The following is a 22,620-nucleotide window of genomic DNA, read 5'->3' on the forward strand; positions in this document are numbered from 1 at the left end:
GGTCTGTTTCTTGACAGTGCCCTGAAAAATCTGGAAATTAACGGTTCTCTAGACAGCGGTTTCTCAAAATAAACAGAAAGGGCTGCTACCTGCGTTTTTAGCGTACTAGCTGCCAGACCCTTCTCCATTCCCTCATGGAGAAACTCTAGAACCGAGACTATGCACTTCCACCATGAAGGAGGAAACACAATAACTGAAGCCATGGTGGAAGAGGAGGGTTTTAAAGGATTAGCATGTGTTTGCTAATGAAGAGGCGGAGCTGCACTCTCTCCAAGGTTGTCCTGAAAGGCGATTAGAGAAAGCAATTCATATCAACCAGTCCATAGCAACCATCCATAGCAAGCAACCAGTCCATAGCAAACGTCCATAGCCCCAATCAACCATGGTTGATGGGGCAGTTTTTGACAGAGCAGTTTTTGATGGGGCAATGGATCGACACACTGTTGGATCACATTTACATCTCCAGGGGCACCGTTTCCAGTCAGGAGTATTGGTGGAGGCACGAACATGTCACACAATTTCCCCAGAAATAGTATCTTTTCTAGTTTCTAAGATGTTCCATTTCAAGAATTTACTAATTTTCTCTGCTGGGGGGAATTCCGGATTGGAGAACAATGGAGTAATGGGTCCATTCATTGTAGAGAATGCCCCTTTTTTAATTTGTGTATCCCATATTTTTAAGGCCTCTTCAATTTTAATCCATTGCTTGTTTTCAGTGTTCTTATACCAATCCACTATTCTAAATCACTGATGCTGCTTGTAAATATTTAATCAAGTCAGGAAGTGCAAGACCGCTTTATTCTTGGGATTTTTGTGCCCAAATGAAACTCCCCATTGCTTTGTGTAATTGTAACACAATATTTTTTACTTTAATAAATATCAATTTTTTTAAAAAAAAAAATTTCCTCAGTTTAGGCCGATACGTATTCTTCTACAAATTTTTGGTTAAAAAAAAAAAAATTGCAATAATCGTATATTGATTGGTTTGCGCAAAAGTTATAGCGTCTACAAAAAAGGCGATAGATTTGTGGCATTTATATTGTATTAATTTTTTTACTAGTAATGGCAGCGATCTGCGATTTTTTATTGTGACCGTGACATTGCGGCGAACACATCGGACACCGGGCACGCGCGCCGGGTCACGAGGGGTGCCCTAGACTGCCGGGAACATAGGACGTCATATGACATTCACCCGGATCGAGGGAGGGTTCCTGCCGAAGTCATTTTACAATGTGCCGGTAAGGAAGGGGTTAAAAAGGGAGGTCTTTCTGCATAAGCCTCTGTACCTTTTCTGCCAGTGATATATTCAACATTTCCGATTTATCATAATTCACTTTGAAGTTACTCAGTTTACCAAAACATTCAAGTTCCTGTATTAAGTTTGGAAGCGATATGATCGGATTAGAAATATATATTAAAAAGGTCATCTGCATATGCTGCCATTTTATATTCTTCTCCTTTAATTCTTATCCCCTGGATGTTCTTATTTTCCCGTATTGCTGTAATAAGATGTTCCATTACCAACACATATAACAGTGGAGACAGCGAACATCCCTGTCGAGTACCATTTGCTATTTGTATTGTAAGGGGTTAGCTCGGTAGCGGGGTGTGTGACCCCCTGGACGGTTGAAAAACAAATATTTTGGTTTATTCGTCCATCTTGCTGGAAACAAGTGCAAGCATCCAAACAGCATAAACAAAATCAAACATAAAATAAACCCTGGCCACTTGGGGCGTCTACCTTCACCACACAGGAACCTATCTATGGAGTCTGGCACAGCCTAGTGCTGGGCAGACACTTCTGGTCATACAGCAGAAAAACAATAGTCTCTTTTTGATTTTTATCACACAGAAAAATCAATCACCACCTCAGAAGACTTTCAGCTACTGCACTCCTTCACTCAGAAAGCCTCGGGATGCAGCAACTCAGTGGTAATCCTCTGGATTACTTATAGAGGCCTTAATTGCCTCATTCTGAACAGCTGAAGTTTTCCAACGCCCTTTAGCCTTTTCTAGGTACTTTTGCATCCGACGCCTAATAACAATTGGTGTATTGTCTAAACAAGGCAGAAATGTATCTCCCGTTCGTGACAACACCCACAGATTTACCTGACTTCCTGTCACAGTATGTATTCGAAATAGTTTCCATTTGTTCTTATTTTTGCTCTAGGGCAGTGATGGCGAACCTTGGCACCCCAGATGTTTTGGAACTACATTTCCCATGATGCTCATGCACTCTGCAGTGTAGTTGAGCATCATGGGAAATGTAGTTCCAAAACATCTGGGGTGCCAAGGTTCACCATCGGTGCTCTAGGGGTCTGATATGCTGCCATAATTCTACTCAACATCTTAGGTGCCATTCCTAATTGAATTAGGACTTCTTCCATAAACCGCCATCCCACTATCAAATGCTTTTTCAGCATCTAATGTTGAAAGACAGGCTGGGATGGCGGTCTTTTGGGCATACTCCATCAATGTGCATGTTTTTGTTATATTGTCTCTTGTTTCTCTACCTTTAGTAAATCATGTTAGGTCCAAGCTTATATATTTAGGTAGAATTGGTGATAAGTCTATTGGCAATAATTTTGGAGTATATGCGTATATCTATATTTGTAAGGAAGATTGGGCGATAATTGCCACATAGTGTATGATCTTTTCCTGGTCTAGGGATTAAAATATGTGCTTCCATGCTTTGCATTGTAAATGTTTGTGATGCAGAAATTGAATTATATGTTTTTTTTTAACATTGGTATAATTATATCTTGCAATGTTTTATAAAATCTGTGTATACCCGTCTGGGCCCGGGCTCTTGCCCAGAACCAGTGTGGATATACCTTTTAGCTCTTCTGACATTTCTTTATCCAATTCCTCCATTATCTCTTTAGAAAAAGTAGGTAAGACAGTTTTATTAATATACTGTTTTATTTGTTCAATATTTATATCTTTCTTTGTTATTTTTCTTTTGAGGTTTCTTTTATTATATAATTTGGAATAATAAGTATGGAATACTTCAGATATTTATTTAGGGTCATACGTCATTTCCCCTGTAGGTTTCAAAATTTTCCCTATGGATGTTAAAGGTTGTTGTTGCTTTAATATTGTAGCGAGTGCTTTCCCAGTTTTATTACCATAGTTATATTGATGGACTTTATTTTTATCCCTCAATCGTAGGGACTGTTCAAGCATGGTTTGCAGTTCTCTTTGTCTATCCTTCAATTTAATTCCCACTATTGGGTTAGACCCTTGTTTATGTAGTTTTTCCAATTTCTTCCAATAATTTAGTTATTTTTTGTTCCTTTACTTTTTTTTAACCTAGCTCCATGCTTGATAAATTGTCCTCGTACTACACATTTTAATGTTTCCCATTGTGTGGGGATTGAAGTATTATCTATTTCATGATTTTGTATAAATTCTTCTATTGTTTGTCGAATAGCTTTCTCACATTTCTTAACGTTAATCAGATTATCATTTAATCTCCATGTTCCTCTTAGTTTTGTGTGTTCTATTTGTAAATCCATATAAATCAGGGCATGGTCCGACCAAAGGAAATTACCAATATCTGTATCTGGAGCCATCCCAAGAGCTGTTTGACTAATAAAAAAAATAATCTATTCTATGATACGTTTTGTGTATATTTGAATAATTCCTTTCTGTTGGATGTTGAACTCTCCAAATGTCTATCATTTGAAATCTTTCCAATAAACTTTTAAATTCTTCTAATTGACTATTATTCCTATGTGATTGAGTTGCTGTAGTATCCATTTGTGGATTCAAAATGAAATTAAAATCTCCCCCCATTATGTACCTTCTGCTTTATGCAATTTCCTCCAGAAAGGCTTTATTCCACTTTTGATTTGTTTGTAATTTGGTAAATAGAAATAATTGTAAATAATTTCCTATATATTTGGATCTTCAAACAAACAAAGATCTTCCATCATTTCCCTTCCAAGTCTGTAATATTTGGTGGGGTATGTCCTTATGGATTGCAATGGATACTCCTCGTGATTTAGAATATGGAAATGTATCATGGATCCATGTTACATAGCTTTTATTGTTAATTTTAGGGATGTGATCTGAACGAAAATGTGTTTCTTGAAATAGTATAACGCCAACTTTGTTTGTGAAATAACTAATATTTGTGTTCTTTTGGAGTGAGAATTCAGGCCTCTGGCATTAAAAGAAACAGAATTTTGCCTTCTCCATTCAAAATACGAAAGAGAAAAAAAAAAGTACCTTTGAAAATACCCGAGGTGCGGTAGCCACATCAAAGGGTAGAGCCACAAACTGAAAGTGGCGATGTTCCACCGCAAACCTTAAAAATCTTTGGTGAGCGGGATGGATAGGCATATGTAAGTATGCATCTTTGAGGTCTATTGACGCCATGAATTCTCTGCCTTGTAGGGTGGCGACCACTGATCGAATAGTTTCCATTCGGAAATGGCGAATGTTCAGAAACTGTTTTAGAGATCTTAGATCCAGAATGGGTCTGACGTCTCCGTTTGGCTTTGGTATTACAAAGAGGTTTGAATACAACCCTGAACCTTGCTCCTTTAAGGGTACTTCTGTGATCACCCCTTGGGACAGCAAGTGATCCAATCCTTTGAAGAAGGACGCTCTTTTTAAAGGATCCTTGGAAAGCCTTGAGCTTTGGAACAGAGAAGATGGCATCTCTTGAAATTCCAACTTGTACCTTAGGGATACTGTGGATACTACTCATCTGTCCAGGATTTCTGTCTGCCATGCTGCTGAAAACTGACAAAGCCATCCCCCACTCGGCCGAGCGGGACGCCTCTTAATGCAGAGGCTTTGGGGTTTTGCTTGTTAACCCTTGAACCCCACTGCTTCTTGTTCTTTTAGGCCTGGTTTATTTTAGTCTTTGTGGCTGGCTGAAAATGCCGTCGCCACTGGCTGGAGGTAGATTTACCAGGAGCCGGGGAGAGAGAACGTTTAAAACAAGGTCTCTTGTTTTTCTTCTTCTCTGGTGTTTTTTCCACTCAATATCTTTTGGATATATTTCCCCAAAGAGGCGTTCGCCATGGAAGGGGAAACTAGCCAAAAGCTTTTTGCATGGTGCCTCTGCAGACCAATGTTTTAGCCAAAGAATTCTGCGCATATGCACCAGTTGGAGTGTGAGACGCGATGTTTGCAGAATTGAATCTCTCATAGCATCAATTGTAAAACATAAGGCTTTAGGCAAAATTTTCCCACAATTTGACTTGTTCTGGAGGCAGCTCCTTCAGCCCTTGTTTTACCTGGTCCTTGAGGACCTGACACATGCCTACTGCTGCTACTGCCTACTGCTGCTACAGTAGGTTGGGCATGAAGGAAGACTTCAATAAAGATTCCAATTTCTTTTCCGAAGGGTCTTTAAACACCTGTATGTTATCCACCGGACAAGTCAGGTTCTTATTTACACAAGAAATGGCTGCATCTACCGAAGGCAGGCTCCACTTCTTGGAAAACTCTGCCTCCATAGGATAAAGAATATTAAACTTCTTTGGAGGTGAGAAACGCTTGTCTAGGTGTAACCAGTCTGCGTAGATTAGTTTCCTGACGCATTCATGGCAGCACACACTGGGTTGTGACTCCGCCCCCACAACCTGACAGGATTGGTTAGCTATAAATTTGAAGAGGGAACACCCCGCACCATTCTCTTTTTTATCCTCACCTGACAAGACTGGACGTATCAAGATTTGCCTCTTACCGCAATCGCCCCAGCAGGTTCAAGCCTCTCCTGTTTGGAAGTCCCTCCTGTACAGTCTCTAATAGAGCTTTATGGTGGGAACCCCGCTCTGGTGGTCTCAGGGGTTGGTTCAGGTTCCATCCTGGCAAGTCTATCCTGGCACGTTTTACAAGCTTTAAATAAGCTTAATATTGGCAAGGCTCCTCTGTCTGCTCCTCTATTTTGCTCCCTCCATAGGCGGCTGTTCTGTCTTATTTCCTCCTATTTTTTTTTTCTTTATTTTTACTCGTTTTTTTGCCCAGTAGCTTGCTGGGCTTTGCTGTCCCTCTCTACCGCCGCTGCCACGCCCCCGGGTCGCTCTGCGCATGCGCGCAGCATGGTGATGATGTCATCCAAGAAGGGGCCGGGCGCTACTGCGCGTGCGTCATCGGCGCGTCAGATTCAACATTTTCCCTTTTTTCTTCTAGGCTGCTACTCTGCCTAAAATCTCACCGGGAAGATTCTCCAGGTACTTGGATGCTCCCTCCTTCCAGGTCCTGCTGCCCTATTCTCTCTTTTCTGTGTTTAACACCTATTTTGCTTTTTTCAGACACCTGCTGCTGTCTGCTCAATTTCATGGAGCCCACTGCCCTCGCAGACCACCACCAACAAACAAGGAAAGGAGGCCGTCCAAGGTAGGTAAGTAGTGAAGAGACAAAAGAGACTAACACTGCATTGTTCTTGCAGTCCCATCAGGCCTAAAGACGCAAGCCCGCGGCATAGAGGGAGATCCAGCCATGCATCAAGAGGTCCCGCAGAAGTCGGTCAAGATCACCCTCCCGTCACTATCGGTCGAGGCATAGCCGATCACGCCGCAGCCGATCCCGTCGTAGCCAGTCTCACCGCAGACGGTCACCCTCATTACACCGCGAACATTATCATACGCTTGCTAAGTGTGCGGTGCTACTGCATTGCCAGGGAAACTAGCTTGTCGCACCTGCTTTAACGAGGCGACTAGGGAGAAGGAGGCGGACGCCAGAGTGGCTACAGAACTCATAAGGGAGTCAATCTTGGAGACTTCAGCTCCTCTGCCTAATGATCCTATCCCGGGTCCGTCATCTGCACCCGGCTCGTATGTCCAGCTAGCAGAGACCCACTGACTACGAAGAACGTGAGCTACCATCGGGATTTGATTTCGGCTTAGTTGAGCCTTTTGCCCGCTCCGTTAAAGAGGCTATCGGTTGGGAGGAAGCCATAGCGGAACCTCAAAAAATTGGGAAGTACTTCCCTGAGCTAAGGAGAGATCCCAAGCTATTTCCCTTCATTGAAGAACTGGAGGTTTTTTATTAAGGACGAATGGAAAACGGATAAGCGGCCTAGCCTGTCCAACAAGCTCGCTAAATTGTACCCTCTAAAGGAGTCCAAGGTCACCTCCCTTATTAATGCTCATATCAATGATTCGTCCCTTATGCGGCTTGCTAGGCATGTCACATTGCCGATAGAAGATGCGTCACCTTCCGAGATGTCCTTGATCGTAAGATCGACTTGGAACTAAAAAAGGCATACTCCACGGCTGGGGGGGCCTGCAGACCAGCTATTACCACAGGGGCCGTGGCTAAGGCCATCTCTGCATGGGCAGCCAATGCTGAGAAAGCCCTCCTAGAAGGGACTGACCAAAACTAAGTAATTTCTTCCTTACAAGAAATTAGGCTAGCAGGCGATTTCATGGCAGGGGCTTCAGTGGATATCATTCGCTCCGCAGCTAGATCCATGCTAGCCTCAGTGATGGCCCGCAGAGCCTTATGGCTGAAACCCTGGGTCGCTGACACTGCTTCCAAATCAAACTGGTGCAAGATACCTTATGACGGCACGAACCTGTTCGGTGCAAAACTGGACTCAGCAATTTCTAAGGTCACTGGGGGAAAGTCAAGGCTTATCCCCTCCAACAGGAGACCCAAGCCTCAGTAGGGCCCTGCCTTCAGGCACAATCTGCCGGACAGATACAGGGAAGCCAGAGCCTATCGCCCCGGCAAGGAATTCAGAAGAGATTGGAAGTCTACTCGTCCTTTTATGAGGGTGCAGAAATCCAAGGCCATCACCGCGGGGGACCAACAGAAGTCCTTTTGAAGGCTCGCCTGCCCACCCAGCTCAGGTGGGCGTGAGGCTCAGGAGTTTTGCACAGATTTGGGCAGAGCACATAAAGGACCCATGGGCACTCTCCACGGTCAGATATGGCCACAAATGGAACTTTATGGGGGCACTACCAGGAAGCTTCTTCCAACCTACCAAAATACCTTCTTCCCCGAACAAAAGGAAGCTACTTCTTTAGTACGTCGCAGAGTTAATTCAGAAGGGGGCAGTCAGAGGTTCCTCCGCACCTAAGGGGCAGGGGATTTTATTCTCCTTTATTCCTGGTGCGGAAAAAATCGGGGGACCTCAAACGGCTAAACGGAAGAATCAGAATAGAGGCTTTCAAGATGGAGAGCCTCCAGTCCATTCTTCTGGCAGTGAACCTTGGAGACTGGATGCTGTCCGTAGATTTGTCGAACGCCTATCTTCACGTTCCGATTCATCCAGCCTTCCAGAAGTTTCTCAGTTTTTCCATCAACCAATGTCACTTCCAGTTCCGATGCCTACCATTCGGCATCTCTTCGGCACCCAGGACGTTCACAAAGGTTCTCCTACCTCTCATAGCACTCCTCAGGGAGAAGGGGTTGCGGGTGCATCACTACCTGGACGATATCCTGCTTTTGGCAGAAGATCGGGAGACTCTGCTCCTCCAGCGGGAGATGCTAATCTCAACCCTCCAGGACTTTGGCTGGTTAATTAACTGGCAGAAGAGCAGCCTTCAACCTTCGCAGGTTATGATATTTCTGGGGGGCGGAATTAGATACCAAACGGAACAGGGTACAGCTGCCCTTAGAGAAGATAGAACCTTTAGTGCAGAAAGTACAGAATCTATTGTCCTCCAGACGTCTTTCAGCCAGATCCTGCCTGAGCATGCTGGGCTCCATGTCATCAACCATACCCATGGTGCAGAGGTCCCAGTGGCACATGAGAACTTTGCAGAACGCCTTCCTTAAGCAATGGGACGGAGCCTCAATGTTCCAGTCCATCCGTATCCCCAACTGGTTGAAGCACTCGCTGTGGTGGTGGACTTATCCTCCCAACCTCAGAAGATAGTGACATCAGATGCCAGTCAGAAAGTTGGGGGGGCACATTACCTGGACCAGGCAGTCCAGGGTCAGTGGCACTTCCCAGCTCAGGGTGTAGTCTCAAATGTATTGGAGCTACGAGCAGCCTTTCAAGCCCTCTTAGCCTTCGCACCTCTGCTACAAGGGAAGAGTGTCCTTATCTGAATAGACAACAAGGTTGCGGTAGCCTATATTCGGAGACAGGGCGGTACCCGGAGTCACACGCTGTTGGAAGAGGTGCGTCCCATAGTGGAGTGGGCCCAAGTTCACCTATAGGACCTGAATGCAGTATACGTCCCGGCGGCACAGAACATGCTGGCCGACTATCTGAGCCGAGAATCACTCTCGAACAACGAGTGGTCTCTGAGCCACCAGGCTTTCTCCCTTTTAACGAGGACGTGGGGCATCCCAGAGGTCGACCTATTAGCAACACCAGCAAATACCAAATGCCCGAGGTTCCTCTCCAGGGCACCCTTTCCGTCAGCCAAAGGGACGGACTGCTTGATTCACCCTTGGGACTTCGATCTGGGGTACATCTTTCCCCCAACTCCTCTGATAGTGAGGTTACTAGCCAGGCGCCGGAGGTCCTCAGCCACAGTAATCATGGTGGTACCATTCTGGCCGAGGAGGCCATGGTTTACGACCCTCTTACAGCTCAACACCCAGCCTCCAATCTACCTTCCGGTATCAACAGATCTCCTATATCAGGGCCAGTTCCTTCATCCGGCCCCAGACAGGCTACACCTGACAGCATGAAGGTTGAGAGGATTAGGCTGAGAGAACAAGGTTGCTCCCATAAAGTTATAGCGATTCTGATGCAAGCCAGGAAGAATTCCACAAACTCCACCTACACTAGAGTCTGGGAAAGATTCACTCCAGTCCCATCCCAAATTCTGGAGTTTCTGCAGTCGGGCGTTGATAAGGGGCTAAATTCAAGTACCCTCAAGGTACAGATTTCCGCCCTGTCTGCCAAAACAGGCACATGAAAACCTGCCTGAAGATCAGACCCCCCAGAAGACCATATATTCCTGCATGGGATCTTTCGGTGGTTCTGGAGGCCCTTTCCATCCCACCCGTTTTTCCCATTCGACTCAATTTCCTTGTGGGACCTGACTCTAAAATTATCCTTCCTCATCGCTATCACTTCAGCCAAAAGGGTGTCAGAGATCCAAGCTCTTATGGCTAAGGAGCCCTATTTAGTCTTCCTACCCGACAGAGTGGTACTCAGGCCTTCAGACAGTTTTGTACCGAAGGTAGCCTCGTCCTTCCACTACAACCAGGACATTGTCCTCCCATATCTTACTGACGAGAATGGCGAACCTCACGCTCTGGACATTAAATCTACCATCTCCAGCTATCTTTCAGCTACCACTCACCTTCGAAAGACGGATGCCCTCTTGGTTAGTCTGCACGGAGCCAGACGCGGCCAAGCAGCTACTTCCCGTACCATCACCTCCTGGCTAGTCAGAGCAATTGAGAAGGCTTACTTCGTTCAACAACTTGCAATCCCGGAAAGCATCAGGGCGCACTCGACCAGGGCAGTGGCAACATCCTGGGCAGCATATTGTGGTGTCTCTTCAGAATCCATCTGCAGGGTAGCAACCTGGTCTTCCAGGCATACGTTTATCTCCCACTATAGAATGGATGCTGCTCTCTTGTCTACAGCCGACTTTGGTAGATCCATCAGGGCCAATTCTTCTGCTCGCTAGGGAATAAATACTATTTGCAATAAACCCTCCCGACTGGAGAGTTATTTCCCAGTGTGTGCTGCCATGAATGAGTCAGGAAAACAGAAAATTGTATACTCGCCTTTCCGTAATTTCTTTCCTGATGCATCTTTATGGCAGCACACAGATGCCCACCCTGCTGTTTAATGATGATATATACAGAGAATGGTGCGGGGTGTTCCCACTTCAAATTTATAGCTAACCAATCCTGTCAGGTCGTGGGGGCGGAGTCACAACCCAGTGTGTGCTGCCATGAAGATACGTCAGGAAAGGAAAATTACGGAAAGGTGAGTATACAATTTTCCGTTTTCTTTAATAAAGGATGAACTGGAAAAAGCATGCACCCTGCAGGGATTTTTATGAGCCCAGGGAGGAGACAGGTGATTCAGTTAACTCCGAAGAGGGTAACCTGAATGTAGTACGCACTGTTTCAGTATAACAATGCACCTGTGACCTTAGCATTTGGGAAGCAGAAAAGGGTTCCTCTGAAATCCCTGATCCGTCCGACTCTTTATCCCTGTCCTCTGTAGGCGTTCTCATCCTCATCCATCTCTTCAGATCTTTCTGAAAGAGGATCCAACACCATTGAAGGAGATCTGCTTCGCTTTTTGTCCTTTTGCGAGGACCTTGCGATTAGCGTAGCAATCTTTCCTTCCAGCTTTTTCATGGCTGCGATAAAGGCGTTCTCAGTGACATATGCAGGCCCAGGCGCCACTGGAGAAATTGTTACTTCCGATAGTGGCAATGGCTCTTCCTGTATTGGTATATCAAGATTTACAGGGGAGGAAGGTACCGAACAGGCACGGCTAGAGCCTCCTGTCTCAGGCGGCGGTGCTTTCTTGTCTTTTTTAGTCCTTGAATTCCTTCTAAGGAAAGACATTAATAAGCAACAAGCTGAGGTACCAATAAGCATATACTACTGTGCTCGGTTTAGCAATCTACATAAAGGGGTATATTCACGTAGGGAGTGCATATTTGTGTGCGGGCGTAACGTATCCTATTTACGCTACGCCTCTGCAACTTTGACAAGCAAGTGCAGTATTCACAAAGCAAAGTTGCGGCGGCGAAGCGTAAATAGGCCGGCGTAAGCCCACCTAATTCAAATGTGGAAGACGTGGGTCGTGTTTTATGTCAATTTATTGTGACCCCACGTAAATGATGCTTTTTCCGAACGGCGCATGCGCCGTCCGTGAAAGTATCCCAGTGCGCATGCTCCAAATTAACCCGCAAAAAGCCAATGCTTTTGACGTGAACGTAAATGACGCACAGCCCTATTCGCGAACAACTTAGACAAACAACGTAATTGACGGAAAATTCTACGCCGTCCCGACGTCCATACTTAACATTGGCTGCGCCTCATATAGCAGGGGTAACTTTATGCCGGAAAAAGCCTTACGTAAACAGCGTATCTGTACTGCGACGGCCGGGCGTACGTTCGTGAATAGGTGATCTAGCCGATTTACATATTCTAGGTGTAAATCAGCGTACACGCCCCTAGCGGCCAACGTAAATATGCAGTTAAGATACGACGGTGTAGGAGACTTACGCTGGTCGTATCTTAGACAAATTCTGGCGTATCTGACTCTTTAAATCAGGTGCCAAGATACGATGCCTCACACTCAGAGATACGACGGCGTATCTGGAGATACACCGTTGTATCTCCTACCTGAATCTGGCCCAGTGTATGCAACTTAAACACACAGTTTCATGCTATAGAGTGGGTGTGTCTCTTGGTAGTGCCCTACCAGCCACATAGAGCTTACGTGCCCCTTCTGCTACTGCTGCCTGCTGCTGTGACCCAAGGGAAGAGCTGCCGGCCTCCATGATCTTTTACGGGCTCCTGTTTGAGCGACATCTTTCGAATACGCGCCCGTGCCTGCTCAGATCCTCCTCCTCCGCTGATAAAGCGTGCGTGCGTCTAGGGTATTATGGCGGCTGTGAGGGATCAGGGAGGGCCTCTCCCTTCTTATACTATGCTGCTTTGTCCCTTCTTGGGATCTCAGCGTCTCTAGGAGGAGAGAGGCTTTTGGCCGTCTAGATGCAGAGCTCTGCAGTGGAAGGAATATCCTTGTCCTGTGGATCTGACATACTTGCAGAGTGAGGCGAGTAAACTCAGCTCTTTACTCCCTCCAGTGGCCAAAAAAGAGAAAAGACACCTGACAGTTTTGAAAAGGATCCTTAGGCTTGTCCTTAGGATTCCTTTTCTCTTACCTTATCCCCACCGCAGGTTTTTTCTGCTGAAAAAATTCAGACCGCACCAATCTTCACCCATCTCGGCGGGTTTTGTGTGCCAACCTTCAGGTATATGGGCTCCTATTTAATGGATACCTCTCCCCTGGGCCTTGTAAAAGACTCTGACCAGGACTTTTAGCTGCTGTGGCGAAAGTGCTGGACCCAAGAGCCCAGTCCTTCAAAGAAAAACATTACAGGCGACGCCTCATCCATGAGGCCCGGATCCCATCCAGATTCAGCATAATTCTTAGCGTCTTGGATGGATCCTTAAAGTATAGCTCCTTCATCCTCAGAGGGCCTTCTTAGCAGAGCTATCCTTAGCACATCCTCACTCGGCCAACACCTTCTAGACACTGGGGGAAAAACGGAGGTGCTTCCTTGATGGGAAGGGTTATATGGAGGGGAACTGTCTTCAATTGGTTGTGCCAGTGTCCAATCACCGCTGGTGACCTTTAACCGATTATGTAAAGATAAAGGCTCTGTGTCCCGTGGTGTACAATAAAGAAAGGAAGAGCACATAGCGTAATACTGCAGTCCCCCGAGAATTCTTATCCACTACCACCATAGAATGCATGAAGGTAAAAAACCTTATGCCTTTACAACCACTTTAATTGAACAAGCCTAAGTTAGAAACTGATTAATATGCTCATCTGCACCAGATTCGAGGTGCACCAGATTTAGTAAATCTCCCCCAAAGAGGGCACAGCAGCCCATTCATTTGAATGTGTTGCAGTTCCTGCACCATTTTTGAAGAGGCAAAGCACACCTGCTATTTTGTTTCTATATCTTTATCGTACATCATGGGACCCAGAGCAAGCTATAATCATGACCATCTGGGTTATGCGACACGCATAGGTGGATGGACACTGGTGAGCCAAAAAACAGGCAGGAAGTCCTTCCATTTATAACCCCCTTCCATACAGAAAGCACACCAGTTTTTGTTATTCGTGTCCTGAAGGTGATGGTCACTGAAGTTATGCTCTCCGATTACTGGGGTCTCAGAATGGTTCTAATGGGAATCAAGAGACTGAATAACCGCATCTGTTTGGTTAGCTGCAAGCTAAAATGGATGGTATCTGACTCAACAAGGATTGCCTGTAATGAGACCTTTTGGCAGAATCAAGTGGCTAAGGTGTTTACTGGCAGTGAGATATACAGGTCCAAGGTCGTGGATGTAGAAAGAAAAGATGGCAGAGTCACTGGTGGCAAAACCCATCAAGATGGTCATTCATAGGTTAAAAGGAAGTAAAGAAACAGCATAGGTTATATGGCTGCAGTACACTCGTTTCTCCACTGGGGGAAAGGTGTTCCTTGGTCGGCTGCAGGTGTCCATGTGTTCCCATTACTGAGGCTGTGATTTACAGTGCCGTTTTCGGCAGGTGCTGTACCCAAGGACGTGCACATGGCACGCCTGTACATGCGCAGTAGAGGTGGCCATAGTCTTTACAGGAAGGGCCAATGCAAGCTGGAGAAAGCCCCCCCCCCCCGAGGCTGTATGCTGCTGAAAGAGGGGCAGTAGGGGGACTGACTGGGGCACGCGAGTACCTTTCTGGGGAGTGGATACTGGTGGACAGAACCTTGTGCATGTGGTCAGTGCCATTTGCTTTAAGTAGGGGCTAAATGCATTGCTTTAAGGTCACAGCCCGGTGGTTAAGAATGCTTTAAGGGGAAATGCCTTCCAGAAAGCAGAGTGGGGGGAAGAATAACAGGAAGGGGGAACAAGTGCACCACTGTCAGGTCCTAAGGTCTCTAGTTGTAATTCCGCTGTAATAGCTTCCCCATAAAGACCAAAAGTGACAGGTCCATCTGAGCTCCTGTGTTTGTCGGCATTGTGGCAACTACTAGTGTGTCTGCCTTGGCATATGTCACTTAAGATGACTTAACAGTAGCAGACTTGGAAAACAATATTGCTGCACTGATTGCTGAGCATAAGTGGGAGTCGGTATCAAAAAAAGTACCAAATGTGGCAGTGGAGTCAGGGAGCAGACAATAATAGCTTCCCCTTCTGGGTGGGGCCCTGCTTTAAGGTTATCAGCACAAGTTAGGTAGTCTGACTTTGTTTATTCTTCCAGATTGCCCCAGGAAGGATCAGGCAGCATCGAAAGTGACTATTTTACAGTGGATTCACCAGTTGATCACTCAAACCTATGGCTTGAAATATAAGGTTCCACCCATTTGGGTAAAGTCACACTACCAGGAGTGTGGGAGCATCTTGGGCTGTTTACCATAAAGTGTCGTAGCTCAGGTCTGCAAGGCCACAACCTGGTCTTCTGTACATACCTTCATGGAGGTTTTACCAGGTGGATGCGAGAGCCGCAGAGGATACTGCGCTTTGCCCCATCGTGCTGTGGGCAGCAGAGTAGGTTCCTTAGGATTGATGGGGTTTGTTTGTCAGTGTCTCCCTCCCCTCAAGTGCATTGCTTTTGGACTTTCCAGATGGTCATGATTATAGCCTGCTCTGCGTCCGTGATATATGATAATCATGGCCTTATGGCGCGTACACACGACTGGATTTTCCCATCGGAATTCCGTACGAAATTCCACTCAAGCTCGGCTTGCATACACATGGTCAAACACCAAATTCCGACCATCAAGAACGCAGTGACGTGCCACATGTACAACGACACTATAAAGTGGAAATTCTATTCTGAGTCCAGCACCCTTTGGGCTGCTTCTGCTAATCTCGTGTCAGTTGAAGTTTGGCGAGAGACGATTTGCGCTTTTCAGCCTTTGTGCTTTTCAGACCGTTTCTGCCGTTCAGTTGGTGCTTGTGGGTTCTTATCTGTTTTTCAGTTTGTGTAGTCAGTTCCGTTTTTTACCGTCTGTTGGCTTTGCTGTCCCCTTCTACAACCAAGCAGTACACCTGCATGCGGCAAGCCTGATGGCTTGGCAAAGGCAAGTCGCCACGTTGCGTTACTTGGCGACAGGGAGAGGTCTGCAGAACCTCATTTCCTCGGCAGGCATCTCCCCCCCCAGGCTCTGGGGATCATTATTCCAGAGACCTGTTCTGCCATCATACAAGACCTGCAGAAGGACTATATTAAGGCAAGTTTTCTCCTTTAACATCACATTCTATGTATTTAATGTATGCTAATGTATTGTATTTCTTTCATCATTCCCCAATTACCATGATTGTAAAATGTGGTGAAAATTTCCCCTTTGTCCTCATGCATGCTGTAAGCTTTTAATGCTCCTATTTTGGCCTACATGCATATTTGCCTTCACTTACCTCTCCAGCATGCTATCCTAGGCCCATACACACCTAGCCTAGTCAATGTATTTTGTCAGCTCCATTCTAGTGCTTTACCCTAAACACCCCCTAAAACGTGTACAAAAGTTTTTGTTCTCATTAAATTCAGGCAGAGGCTTTTTTTGGGTTCCCAAACTCATCTAGAATCCTCCCCCTAACATTTTACAATGGGCCATCAGAGGGGGTGAGGAATTTGATAAGTGGACCTTCTATTTTTGTCTTTAAATACTCCTTAAAAAAAAAAAATGTTATACTGATGTTGGCCAATAATGTTTGTGTCTAATCTTCGACTCCACAGTTTTTTCCCAACGTCACAGGAATGGCAGACTGTGGCATCCCAGTTTGCCGAGCAGTGAGACTTTCCTAATTGTGGAAGGGACAATCAATGGGAAACACATCCACATCAGGGTCATACTATTTTAATTATAAGGGGTTCAATAGTATTGTGTTGATGGCGGTGGTGTCGGCGACATATACGTTTTTACATGTGGACGTGGGGAAGAATAGCCAGATGGAGGATGGGCCTGAGGCTGGACTTCCTGCAAATCCTCCGATGGGCCTGGAAGCAGGTCGTCCTGGCTTGCCCCCCCAAAGTGTCCGTGAACTGCGCCAAAAATATGTCGAATATTTTACGGTTAGGGGGGCTATTGCTATGCCAGAAAATGTATATATTTTTTTCTAAAATAAAAGAAAAAAAAATTATCTGATAAAATCTTGAATTTTATTTATTGCTTGTGTTTTTTATTGTAAACACCAACTTAATACAAAAACTGGTATTGAGCATTGAAAGAAGAAACCACACATTGTTGACTATAAAACAATTTTACTCAATCACATGTGTGTTGCAACATTTTTGCGTCAAAAAAACAACATCTTTGTTTTATAAAGTTTCACATTCAATTTTTTTTAATGCATAAACAGGCATGTTTCAAAACATAACATACACAACTCACTAACAACTTACAAAGTTCAACCTTGAAAAACTGAAGGCAATATCAGACATAGTATGTCAAAACTGTGTTGATCTTGCCTTCATCAGATGGGGTGATGTCACCCCTGTAAAAGCCAAATTTTAAAGATGCACACAAATTGAGAGGCAAAGTGTGGATTTCCTTTCTGATCCCATGCCTAATGTTAACATGTGCCATCTTCCATCATGGGGGATCAATGAACGTGTTTTGGGGGTGCAAACCCTTCCTCTCACCTACTTGAGCTGCGAGAAAGGGGTTGCATCCACAAAACATGCACATTAATTTCCCGTGATGGCAGATAGCACATCTGCAACACAGTGTGCATCTTCAAAATTTGGCTTTTAAAAAGATAAGGTTTTGGGGAAATTGGGCAACAAAAAAAACAAAATGGTGGCATTTAGTTGTTATTTAGATTCTCCCTAATACATCAAAATGGTGGCATTTAGTTGTTGTTTAGATTCTCCCTAATACATCAATCATGTTAATTTTTTAACATTGTTTTTTTGCTTTATGACGTCTAAATCCTGACTACACACCATTATGTCCTGGATTAGTATTTGTGTACTTGCACTGGTGAAATAAGGAGATTCTTCTTCCACAACCAGCACATCACCTAAAATAAAAATACACATCATGTATTATAAATATGCAGGCATACATCCATTACTTGTGGTAACCATTTCGCCCACTTCTTCCACCTCTTCTCCCTCCACATCCTCAGGTTCTGGTGTGCCGCTTCTTCATGAGGTGTGGGGTTCCTGGTGTACTCAGATGTCCAGAGTCTTTTCTCCCCAATGAGAATGAAACAAAAGGGTATATTGAGCAACCCACAGATATTTGAGGCCTGAAATAGAAATATGCTTGTAAATGCAGTACAATTGTCTGTTTTGGCAGAGTTACAAGCTGAAGACATGATTTTTTCCCTTACCAAAGCTGGAATACTTACGTTTTTGGGCCAAGTTTCACACATGGAGACACTCCAAGTATCCACTGGAGCACCTGTGTGGGACACCCTAAAAAGGTTGTTCTGGTGTCCCACACTAGTGCTCCCGAGTCCAGATGCGTAAACAGCTGCTGAGTGTCCTCTCCTTTACACTGAATCAAGTTTACATTTCATTCCAGTTACAAACACATCTAAACAACAATGTACTAAACTTATTTTTATAGAAATAGGCATGAACAAATGTAGTTAACCTGTATCTGCCAAAAACATTGTATTTAGTGGACGAACTATGTTTACTACGACCAATTACTGTGCCCACGAACATTGCCATTTTAAACTGTCCAACAGTAAAGAAAAGCACATGGAGCAACATGCAAATAATAATAATTATTAATAATAAATAATAATAAATAATAACACAGGACAAAATACTTACTTTTTAGAAGCATTTTCTTGATCCTTCTGTACTGATCATGCTCCCTCAATTTCAGGTCTGACCAGTGTTTCCTCAATTGCTCCTTGGATCGTCCTACCCCAAAATTCCTGTGCAGACTTTTCACAACTTTAGACATGATCTTGGCCTCTCTCACATTAGGGTTGGTGCACGGTCGATACTTCCCCATCATAGTCTGTCCTCTTCAAGATGTCCACCATCTCAAGAAAGGACAAATTTGAGGCCTTATATCTCCTCCTGGATCGTGACGTTTCTGGCTCCGGCTTTCCTCCTCGTTACTGGAATTATGCACCTGCTGTGTCTCCACCATGTCTCTCCCACTGCGCACCGAAAGAGAAGGGGCAGGGAAAACACAAGACCGTCAGGGGTGGGCGAAATATGCAGAGTTTCACGCAGGCGCAGTGTATACACTGCTCAAAAAATAAAAGGAACACTTTGAAAACATATCAGATCTCAAACGGGCAAAAATCTCATGCTGGATATCTATACCGATATGGACTGGGTAATGTGTTAGGAATGAAAGGATGGCACATCATTTGATGGAAATTAAAATTATTCACCTACAGAGGGCTGAATATAAAGGCACCCCGAAAATCAAAGTGAAAAAAATTATGCAGCAAGCTAGTCCATTTTGCTGAAATTTCATTGCAACTCAAAATGGTCCTCAGTAGTTTGTATGGCCCCCAAGTGCTTGTATGCATGCCCGACAACATCAGGGCATGCTCCTAATGAGACGATGGATGGTGTCCTGCATCACTGAGCTCCTGAACAGACTGAGGTGCAACCTAGCGGCACCGGATGGACCGAAACAATGTCCCAGAAGTGTTCTTTTGGATTTAGGTCAGATGACCGTGGGGGCCATTCAATGGTATCAATTTCTTCATCCTCCAGGATTTGGCTGCATGCTCTCGCCACATGAGGCCGGCATTGTCGTGCACCAGGAGGAACTCGGGACCCACTACACCAGCGTAGGGTCAATGGGTCCAAAGATTTCATCCCGATACCGAATGGCAGTCAGGGTACCATTGTGTAGCCTGTAGAAGTCTGTGCATCCCTCCATGGATATGCCGCCCCAGACCATCACTGACCCACCACCAAACCGGTCATGCTGAACGATGTTACAAGCAGCATAAAGTTCTCCGCTGCTTCTCCAGACCGGTTCACGTCTGTCACATATGCTCATGGTGAATCTGTTCTCATCTGTGAAAAGCATGGGGCATCAGTGGTGGTCTTGCCAATTCTGGTGTTCAATGGAAAAATGCCAATCGAGCTCCACAGTATCCGGCAGTGAGCACAGAGCACACTACAGGATGTCGGGCCCTCAGGCCACCTCCATGAAGTCTGTTTCCGATTGGTCAGAGAAATTCACACCAGTGGCCTGCTGGAGGTCATTTTGTATGGCTCTGGCAGTGCTCATCCTGTTCCTCCTTGCACAAAAGCAGCAGATACCGGTCCTGCTGATGGGTTAAGGACCTTCTACAGCTCTGTCCAGCTCTCTTAGAGTAACTGCCTTTCTCCTGGAATCTGCTCCATGCTCTTGAGACTGTGCTGGGAGACACGGCAAACTTTCTGGCAATGACATGTATTGATGTGCCATCCTGGAGTTGGACTGCCTGTGCAACCTTTATAGGGTCCAAGTATCGCCTCGTGCTACCAGTAGTGACACTGACCCTAGCCAAATGCAAAACTAGTGAAAAACAGTCAGAAAAGATGAGTAGGGGAAAAAAAATGTCAGACACCTCCACCTGTTAAAAAACATTCCTGTTTTGGAGGTCGTCTCATTGTTGCCCATCTAGTGCACCTGTTAATTTCAATTTACAGCAAAGCAGCTGAAAATGATTAACAATCCCCTCTGTATACACCCCTCCCCCTCTGCTACTTAACTGACCAGATCAATATCCCAGGAGTTCTGATTCCAGTGTTCCTTTAATTTTTTTGAGCAGTGTATAAAGCATGTGTCGTACCTACGTTCTGTGTGCAGAGGAAGGATTAACAGAACCGCCGATCGTCCCAACAAAAGGTAAAAATTAAACTTGGGGCATCAGTGGCCTATAGTGGCTTTCTAGATTGAGGCCTATATTGGGATAAGATTAGCCTGACATTAGTGTTTTTGTCTTGCAGCAAATATGAAACAATTTAAGGACCCAGAATTCATGGGCAGGTTCATAGACCGATACAGGGAGCTGAGGAATTTATGGGAGATTAAAACCTCTTATATCATAATAAACCAGCTAGGAGCGCAACGCTGAAGAAACTGCTGGGATTAGTGAAGACGCAGGTCCCCGGCGCAGACATTGCGTTTGTGGAAGAGAAAATTGGTAGCTAGAGAAGTACGTATAGGAAGGAGCGTAGGAAGGTCCTGGAATCCCAAACATCAGGAGCAGCAGCAGAAGACGTATATGTACCCAGTCTGTGGTACTACAACAGAATGTGGTTTCTGGAAGACCAGATTGAAGCCAGGAAATGACTTTCTACACTTTTCTCCACCCTTCCCTCAACCCCAGCTGAGGCTTCCGAGGACCAACCTGGGCCTTCCATCCTGGAAGTGAAGGAGCTCAGCAGGAGCAAAGTATAGTCATTTTTTACCATATTTATTGTCCTAAAACTAGATATTATTGATAACAAATTAATGGTTTAACAAAAAATGTTTGACATCGACAGTAGTGGCCAAAAATGATTGGAACGAGAATGAAAAATGCTGGGGTCAGAATGATAGTCTTTTCTATTTATTAACGTTCAATTTGCAACAGTCATGAGCTGAAAATTGTGTGATTGATGAACGAAAAACTAAAACCATGTCCCTTTTTTATACACAGGAAGGCCTCAGCCAGGTTGAGTGTCTGGAAAATGGCAGGCAGGAGGTGGCCGGGCCCAGTGGCCTCACCCAATCTCAGGTGCCTCCCCTCCACCTTAAAACTAAAAGGGGCAGGTAGGGGAGGAATGTGGATGAGGCAGCACTGGGCCTCATTAGGGAGGCTAGTGAGGCCCTCAGAACACCCCCCCCCCCCCCCCGACGCTGAAGAGGCCTATGGCTGCTATATATCTGGTAGACTGCATAAAATGAAGGAGGGCCAACGTCTCTTCTGTGAGGGAATTATTTTTCAGGACCTTCATAAGGGGTCAGCTGACTGAAAACATGCACTTATGTGTGCTCGACTATCCTCCTCATCCAGAGCCACAGCCTCCAAGGAAGCGTGCAGGGAAGGCTGCAAGGAAGCTTGTAGGGAAGGCAAGAAAGTGATGGCCTGGGTTCAGTCTGGTCTGACAGAAGACGCAGGCTGTTGTAGTACCACAGACTGGGGACATATGTCATCTGCTGCTGTTCCTGATTGTACTCCCTATTATATGGACTTCTCAGGCTACCATTTTTTTCCCCACAGAGTTGATGTCTGCCCTGGGGTCCAAAGGCTTTGCAAATTCCAGCAGTTTGTTTGTGAGTAGGCAGGTACATTTCAAAAATACAATGTCAAATTAAAAAAGGACACCAACCTCCTTGAGGTTAAAAAAAAAAAAAAAAAAAAAAACAACATGTAATTGTGGTAACTTGACACAAAAAAATAAATAATATAATAATAATAATAAAGATCACTAGAAAATTATTTTAAAATCAATAAAAAAAAAACAGAAGATCTGGATAAAAGAAAAAAAAAATAGGACTATAAAAAAACTATTCTAAGCATCATTATGGAGATCTGGCTCCATAAAAAAAAAAAAAAAAAAAAAAAAAAAAAAAAAAGAAGAAGGATTGTTCAAGAGATCACGAGAAATGATAAAGAAATAAGTTTGTCTGAACTCTATGTGAATATCAGCAGCAAAACAGCTTCATTGTTCTAGCATTATAAAGAACAAAAGAATGCGCTGCAGTAAAAGATCCCAGAATTTGCAGCGTGACAAATGTGCCACCTCCATTACGAATGCTAGTTTCACCATACAGAGCGCTCCCATCTCGTACTCGATTCTGAGCATGCAAGTTTTTTTTGCGCGTCGGGAAAGCATACGTCGGAAAAAATGAGAACCTGCTCTAACTTTTGCTGGCGGAAATTCCGTCAGCAAAAGTCGGATGGAGCATACACACGGTCAGAATTTCCAACGAAAAGCACACATCGGACTTTTGCTGGCGGAAATTCTGACCATGTGTTCGGGGCATTAGACTTGCACAGGCCTCTACTCAAGAGACTAGAAATGCT

At 44.9% G+C, this 22,620-nt stretch overlaps 1 protein-coding gene across 3 annotated transcripts in view; it reads right to left on the reverse strand.

The window, feature by feature from the left end:
- The window catches only part of RUNDC1 (RUN domain containing 1), a 239,369-nt gene that overhangs the window by 84,265 nt on the left and 132,484 nt on the right, over positions 1–22,620 (reverse strand). The gene's annotated exons all lie outside the window — the stretch shown is intronic.

Source organism: Rana temporaria, chromosome 12 (assembly GCF_905171775.1).
Source record: "Rana temporaria chromosome 12, aRanTem1.1, whole genome shotgun sequence".
Lineage (NCBI taxonomy): Eukaryota > Metazoa > Chordata > Amphibia > Anura > Ranidae > Rana > Rana temporaria.